This window comes from Pteronotus mesoamericanus, unplaced genomic scaffold (genome assembly GCF_021234165.1).
Source record: "Pteronotus mesoamericanus isolate MK-2021 breed Mesoamerican mustached bat unplaced genomic scaffold, CSHL_Meso_final contig_34, whole genome shotgun sequence".
Lineage (NCBI taxonomy): Eukaryota > Metazoa > Chordata > Mammalia > Chiroptera > Mormoopidae > Pteronotus > Pteronotus mesoamericanus.
Window position 1 is genome coordinate 231,634 of NW_026555136.1, and position 6,111 is coordinate 237,744.

Genomic DNA, 6,111 nt, shown 5'->3' on the forward strand with positions numbered 1-6,111 from the left:
CAGAGAGCCCCAGGTCTCCCCAAATTTGGGATCACTTCTGTCTCACACACAAACCAGCTGAGAATCCATCCTGCTTCATGTTCTCAAATGCTCTGAGAAGGTTTTATTTCCTCTCGGCAGGAGGGTCACAGAGATGATCCAAGGGGTCAAGCTGGATAATTATTGCATAGAGAACCTTCTTTTACCTCAAGCTGTCATGAGCCTAGCTTCTGCTTCCAGGGACAAAGACCCAGCGACAGGAGTCTGCTAGAATTTGCAGTTTTGGGATGCGTAGTGGGGGGTGTCCTGCGTGTCCCGGGGAGAAAGGACTGTGGTGTAAGGTCAGATGCCCCTGGGCTTCCTGGTCTCGGAGGGACGGGTCCAGGTGGATGGACCACGACTCTCCATGTCTGTGTGTCAGGCCTGCCCTTGTGCTCCCTGGCTGTTGGGACGACCTCTGGGTTCTGCCTGGTCCCCTTTCTTGTGGTCACCAGACTTGCCCACAGATGGTGCCGGGCCTGGGGCAGAGAGCAGCACAGACACCCCTGAGACAGGAGGGGCTCCCAGGCCCTGCCAAAGTAAGAAAAGTCCAAACCTGTGCAGCAATGTAATGACTTTATCTGAGCCATATGCCTGGGAGCAAGACCTCAAATCCTGCAAAAAACAGCAGTCTTGCAGCTTATTTTATACATCATAATCAAAGGAGAAGATGAAAATAGTTGAAAGCTATCCATCAGGAGGTGAGGGAAATCATAGTGGGGATATCTCTAGATTTAGATAAAAGTCAAAATGGAGAAACACATACTTTTTAAAAATTCATGAGTACAGAAGAATTAACATTTACAGGACATAGAGAGGGTATGCAGGAGACCAGGTAAAATGAAGTGTTTTGGGATCTCTTCTGCTGGTCCCAGAGTCTGTACTTGAAAGGTCTAGTAAAGAAAATCGCTCTGATGTGCCACAGTCATACTTTTTAAGATTCATATAAACAGAGATCAGGGCTCACTTACGATGAAGATTGACCTTTGCTAAGGAAGGTATAGGCCTGGGATATGATGACCTGTGATGACCTGCCCAGTTAGAAGATTCTGGTCAGAATATTTGAGGTCATTTTGTCACTGAGCTTGTCAGGGTTGCGGCACAGCCCCTTTTTGTTCTTAGCCTCTAGAAGTAGCGGGTGGGGCAGAGCAGGCAGGAGGGAGGGCCCGAGAAAGACCTGGTGAAGCAGGGGGTGAAAATCAGGCTTCTTCTCACCTTCTTAGCCAAAGCCAGGTTCGTGTGTGAATTTCCTGTGTGTTTTTTTGTGTGGCTCAATATGGTGCCCTGGAGGCCAGGAGGAGACAGACCTGCAGCCAATGTCAGGTGCTGCACAGGGACGCCGCCCAGTGCAGGGTGAGCCCAGTGAAAAGGGAGGCATTGTCCAGAGTATCGCGAGTCCAGTGTCAGGAGAGCTGTCCCACCACGGGGAGGTGCTGTTTCAGACAGAGCCCTCTGCTTTCAAGGGTTCAAAGGAAGGGCTTGGTTAAGTTTCTCCTGAGGCTTTTGGGAAAGCGTGCTGGCTTGAGGGGTCGATCCTCAAAATGTACCATGTGTCCTCCATCACTGCACTGGGGCATTGAATGAAAGTCATCTATGCCCCATCTGTCTTCTGCTCGAGGCCTCCTCCCAGGGCCCAGGAACGGGAGCAGCTCCATGCGAAGACTCAACCAGGGGCCCCGTGGGTTCCCCTCTTAGGGGAGGAGAAGTTCTCGTAAAACCCTCAGCCCCTCTGAGATGGAAGTGACCACAGATCCTGGGTTCTTCCATCCTATCCAGAAATTATTCTGACATTTTAAAGGTATGTTATAGTAGATGCAAAAAAAAAAAAAAAAAATGAACAAGCTCAGTTAAGGTAAAGATGGACCATTGTCAGAAAAGGCACTGGCCTAAGACACAAGTACCCACATTGACTTGCTTTTAGTTACAAAGTTTAAAATTCAGACCATTCCATGTGGCTCCTTCAAGTCTTTTGAGTTTGTAAGTCCCACCATGCAGGCCTCCCCTGAGCTTGTCAGTTTTATTATGTGGCTTCTCTTTTGTCCACACTTCCCCTTTTTAGTCATAATCTCAATAATGCATTGGTGACCGGTCTTTTGGTTAGAAAATATTGTCTCAAGTGCTAGGAGGGGATTTTTAGGAAGTTTTAGTGTCAGCGTTTGTCTTGCTCAGTGAGCAACCATCTTGCTCAGTGATCAGATGATGCAGCAAGACCTTAAGCTGGATGGAGGTCAAAGCCAAATGTTCTCAGGGAAAAGTAGGTAAATGGGAGGCAGTTGGCCCCACAGGAGTTTTTGAAGAGAAAACACTCTGGATCATTTCTAATGTGTAAGCTATCATGCTCTAAATTCAGCTGTCTGTCTCATTTGTCTGTATTTTGCATCGAGTATAATATTTACTTATAGCTTGAGGGCAACTACACACCTCGTCAGTTTAAGTATTCTCACCATAAGAGGGTTCTCATTTACTATGGGCCACCTGTAATTAATTATTAATTATTCATTACTAATCTGATTTCTGCTAAAGTTACACTTGGCAGCTATAACTTTAAGGGTCATTTGGGGACCAGGCAGTGAGAATGCGATGCTGTAAATTACAATTACCATCTAAAAGTTCCACAGGTGAGGAGGACCATGACAGTTTCATAGGTGTATTTCCTCTGCCTCAGCAGCAGGTATGGAGGCCATGCTTTACAGCCTCTTCGGCTTCCATCTGAATTAACATAGTTAGTAGGCCTGTTGAATTAGGGTGTAGGGACATTAAATAACTAGGTTCAAGCATTTATACATAAAATCCCTTTCTCAACATTTTTATTCCTATAACTTTCTACAACTTCCTTGATTTTCTTAGCTTGTCTATTTTTACTTATTCAGAAATGACCAACATATTAAGACAATCTATTCACTTTTAACCTCTCTTAAGTAGACATACACCAGTTTTTGTTTTTTCACTTTTTGCAATAGCATTTCACTTAAATTTCAAAATGTTACCAGAAAGGGGGCCAAACCCTGGGCATATTTGCTAACGCCCACTGGTGGTTGTGGGTTCTTCACTTTGAGCACGAAAAAGTTCATAAAACAAGCCCAAGTGATTTGGGAGTGTGTTTATTAAGCTGGGACAGTGAAACAGGATGGGCCTAGAATAAAAACAGTAGCAGGAGAGAGACTAGGTGGGGCTGCTTTGACTCTCTTAAAGAGAGTCACTGGGAAAGATGTGAGCCTAGGAGGGGCTGCTGTCAGCCTATGGCAGAATAAAAAATATAGGAGCTTTGGGGACAAGGTCAAAAGTTTGGCGCAGGTCAAGCTGCCACTGCCCATTGCTCCCTAGTTGCAAGTCTTGTGAGGAACCCTTAGAGTTTAGGAGAAAGAAAATTTACTTGAAAAGGAGATTTCAGTAGGTGTGCCTCAAGAAGGATGCATACAGCTTTCTTTGTCTAATGGAGTTCTATCTGCTTTTGAAGGGTAAAGATTTTAGGTGATGTCTAAGGGAAGAGGTCAATACAATAGCTTTTTCCGGTGCACCTTTCAGATATGTGGTCTCCTCTAATGGATGTTGCCAGGGCAGAGGTTCTAAGTTACATGACCAGTGATTTGCCAAGGGAGGAAAGGCCACCCTGAAGACAAGGTCCAGCAGCTGTTTTTTCATTGCTAGGTATCGGAAGCTTTTCACCCTGGAGAAATTTTGTATCTGGCTGTAAATCACTCACACGTTTTGTTCAGCTATCTGTCTCAATTTCCCCATTTCACTTACCAAGGAATATTGCTAGTTTATTACTAACATGCCTCAAAAAGAAAATCTATAAAAAGAGTGTTTTTGATAATACAGAAGTTATCATATATGCTTTTATAAATGAACAGTTGAGCTATATACATAAATCTTGAGGAAAAACCCAAAGAATAAGTATAATTATTATTATGACTCATATTAGCAAACAGGCAGACAATGAAACTAATAAAGTTCAACATCAGTTTGTAGGTATAGAGGTCTCATCTATGTCCTGGGATAGCTGGCTATCTGTGACATCAGCAACTTCTCATCATTGAAAAATGTTGGGTTGTTTTAAGAGGAGGCAAGTGTCAGAGGCAGGGCCAGGTGTTCATTTGTGGTTGGACACCTGATGAGGCTTTTTCTATAATGCTGAGGAGAGTTTTTAATTGATGTTTCTTCCAATAGACAAAATAAGTTGTGGTCTTTGAAGTCATCATTGCCTAGGAGTGCACTTGGGAAATGAGTATGACTAATTTATGAGTCCTTAAAAGCTGACTAATAAGTTCTTTGTAATAATGTAGAAGACCCCCTTTTAGTAAGGTTGATTTATATGACCTTTGTTTAGATGCATAGGGTGACCAGTGACTGTTGAATGAGGAGAAAAGCTATGTGTTTACCAAAAGTAGTAGATTTCAGGTTAAGTAGTGTTTGGCAAGGGTGGATTAAAGGCTTCTGAAATTTATTTAGTTGACTTTTAATTGTATCTTCTGTACGTTTCACCAATAAAGAAAACTGGGGTGATATTCACAATAAAAATTCTGTAAAATAGGCTAAAGATTGGAAATGCATTTCATTTTTTGCCCAGTGAAATGTGTTCTTCAGTCACTCTAAGTCAGAGGGAATTCCTCAATTGGTCTTAATTTTTTCCAATAATAATTGATTAAGCCTGTTGCTCTCCAGCAAGAAAATGAGTCAACCCAACAAGAAAATCATACAAATTATAACTAACACACATTTGTATTCTTGAAATGGTGGCAATTAAATAAAATTTAAATACTATACCTCACACAGATCTGAAGAAAGTGGGAAATACTTCAGGGCCCCTTGTATAATTTTCCAGAGTTATATTTGGACAGATAGAACATCTGCCTTACACTTTGTGAGCTGCAGTAAGAGGTTTCCATTAATAGTGTTTACTTGAAATTATATTTTAAAACTGAATGTGTTGGCTCATATAACTGTTAAAGTATAAGTAATTGAGTCCCTATGGCTGAGATTGGTTTCTGCTTGAGACCATATCTGTTTGTTGGGTATAAAAGTCCACCCTTTGGTTGTTGCACCATCTTTTCTTTTCCGGAGCGGTCCACTGGAACTGCATGAGAGAGTCTTTCACTGATTAAATAGGAAGTAACAAGCATTCTCAACTCAAAATAATGTGGCTGTTTACTACTGTCTAACTACAGCATCAGCTAAACAATTTCCTTTTGTTTTCATGGTGGCAGCTTAAGAATGTCCTCAAATTCTGATAATTGACAATTGTTTTAATATTTCTATAAAATCTAAAAATTCTGCAACTTATTTTCTATTTGTAATGTACCAGGCTGAGGAAGTTCAGAAGCCTTGCTGTCTTCACAACATTCTAGAGTTGTGAGCAACAATGATGGCATAGCTACTATTAGTGCAGATATTGGCTATTTGACTTTTGGGTCATTTATAAACCCAGGTTAGAGCAATTAATTCAGCTTGTTGGCCATTTATTATTCAGGCGAATAAAAACCTTCAATTATGTCCATTGTAGAAGTTCTTATATATACAGCTTGGTACCATCCCTGTTCATCTTTCACTGACACATGTGTAAACCAAGGTAAGTGAGCATTACCAAGGTGTTTCCTATAAATAATTCCTAGGAACAAGAAGACCATCAGTGGGCACAATGCACTCTTGGATGCCTTTATTCTGCAAGGAAGGTAACAAACTTGCTAGGTCAAGACTGTTACATCAAGTTAAAAATATTAGGTATGGAAAAGAAGAAACCGACAGAATTGTTGAGCATGATGAGAATTCAGTGGAGATTAAACATAATTAGAAACATAAACAACGGAGAGCTCATAGCTATCTTTTCTGCCTGTTTGCATAATGTGCCTGTAGGAGAGATGGCTGCCTTGCAGAAAGGGAGCCCTTTGGCTACTGAGCCTAATTGCTGACTATCATATGATATCCTGTAGGTCTATGATGATCTCTGTTTTTGAGTTAAAACTTCCAAAATATCTTCTGTTTTGTATAAAAATTTAGAAGTTTATACTTAAGGTGTTTTGGAGTGGAAGTGTTAGATAATGCTTTAGAAATTTTACAGTTTTCTTTTTAGATTCCACTGAATTGAATCAGGAC